We start from the raw sequence: 2,500 nt of genomic DNA, 5'->3' as shown, positions 1-2,500 counted from the left end.
ATCACAAAGTTTATGAGTAAACTTTATCAGAAAACTTTATGAGTAAACTTTGTCAGTAAACTTTGTCAGTAAAGTTTATGAGTAAACTTCATGAGTAAACTTTGTGAGTATACTTTATAAGTAAAGTTTCTCATTATCAGATTGTTGTAGTGTGTTGATTTTATAATGCCTTAAAAATATTATCTCATATAATAATATACATGAATTGCAACAAAGAAATACGCAATGGACTTGCACAATCAACATACCGCCAATGTCCATTTTGCAATATAGATTTGAAAAAAAAAGGTTAAATATAGGCCTGTTGTGATAATCAAAACATTGAATCAATTGACGGATCCTCTACTTGTTTGTCTTGTGGTAAACAATCGGGTCCTGATTTTCAATTTTTATTAAAATATGTACAAGATTCGTAAAACATCAATCTATATAAGAAAATACCATGTTCAAAATGTATTATCAGATATAGCACTCAAAAACTATTTACCAATATCAAGAGCTATAATAAACCGTGTTTGCCAGACGTTTGATCTAATAAACACGGTTTTACCTCAAGTTAACCAAGATAGAAGAAGGATAATATCAATCAAATTTATAATACACAAGCTTTTTAGCCCTTACAAGACTCTAAATATTATGAGGAGTATTGGAACAAAATTAAATCATTAATTGGTGACAAACTTAATTAAATTTCTTGTTATATTGTACAACAAATCTGATTGATACAGACGGACATAGATCTGTTATCATTTGATTTATAAGTCTAATTTCAGTGAAAAAAGTTCCTTAGGGGGTGCAGGTATGGCGCAGTGGTGAGAGCACTCGCCTCTCACCAATGTGGCCCGGGTTCGATTCCCAGACTCGGCGTCATATGTGGGTTAAGTTTGTTGGTTCTCTACTCTGCACCGAGAGGTTTTCTCCGGTTACTCCGGTTTCCCCTCTCCTCAAAAACCGACATTTGACTTGATTTACTTTCATTGTTCACGTCAATTTACAGTGTCCCCAGTTAGCGCTCCAGCGCTAGAACGACTAGACACTTAAATAAAGTTCCTTTCCTTTCCTAGTTCCTTTCTTCATCAAATTTTAATCCTCTAAAATATGAACGTAAATCCACCAACACTTTTCATACGTAGTGTAAGCAAATGTACATTTCTATTTTCCTTTTGTAATTCTTGGCTTCTGTGTAAGTGTTCAAAACTAAACCTGATCCAGTAATCGTTCCAAGGACAATAGGATTCATGGTAATACTACCAGCGATTGTGCCTGTAGCAACTTATCCTGCTGATCCAATTTTTCATGACAAATCCATTGTTTTGTAATATTTATGACGTTTTTTGAACAGCCAGTACTTTTTATGATAGTATTTGTAAATTTCTTTTATTTCTGCAATTTGCTCATTTGATAATTTTTTTTAAATATGCTTAAAGTTGAAAACACTTTTTCGTTTGTCTGTCATTATAATACTGTATATATTATTTTAATGAATATATTGAATAAAGATATCAAGTTCCTCGTTTGGCACATCGTTGTTAATTAGTTTAACTCTAAAATGGCCGTTTTGTAATGTTATATTCATATTAAATGTCTGCTTTTGTGCATTTTGACTTGATACAAAAAAATGACAATGACAATGACAATCGAAACCCATAATAAATTTGAATATTTATCTTTTCATAATCAAATTTGAAATAATTATATAAAATTTGAATTTGTTTGATTATTAACCCACTAGGAAGTAAGACTCTTTTACTTCCATTTATAATTAAATGTTTTGTCTGATAAATTGGTAATAAGATAACCGGGAAGATAATGTGATGTTTTTAAAATATCAAAGCCATTCATATCAATTTTCATATGCATTGTAAATTTTTCACCAGACGATACTTCGAAAGCTTTCTCTCAATCATAAATACTCATGTCAAGATCATTTAGTGCTGCATTTTTTAAACCATAACATACAAAATACATTGGCAATGATAATGGCCTATTATTGTCATAATCGGCTTTTATATTGATAAAAATTCTTCTTTCAATTTGATTTTAAGTAGGATCTTGATACAGAGTCAATATTGATCTTATGTAGTGATATTCATTTAACACTTTCTTTTTTGCTTGATGTACTATAATCGTGTTTAAAACTTCAAATGTGATAGTCATAGAGAAAAATTTATTTGAATAAACAGTAAACTCTGTTTTTTTTAAATAAAACTCTAGCACTAAAGTGTAATTATTTGTATATCTCTTATTAATTTAAAGAGCTTTATATAAAGTTTTCCTTTGTACTGTGAATTTTTATTTGACCTTTGCAAAGAGAAAGAAAATGCTTTTTGTCTAATTTTGTCAGGCTAAGTTTGTCAGGATTTAGGGTTAGAAGAAAATGCTTTTTTTCTAATTTTGTGAGGCATATCATCGAAATCATCAGTTAAATTTACACTAGAAATACCATAATCAGCGGTAAATTCGTCCGGATTATCTTTTATGTATTTAAATACATTTATTC

This window comes from Montipora capricornis, chromosome 6, assembly GCF_036669925.1.
Source record: "Montipora capricornis isolate CH-2021 chromosome 6, ASM3666992v2, whole genome shotgun sequence".
NCBI lineage: Eukaryota > Metazoa > Cnidaria > Anthozoa > Scleractinia > Acroporidae > Montipora > Montipora capricornis.
This window is presented reverse-complemented; position numbering follows the sequence as displayed.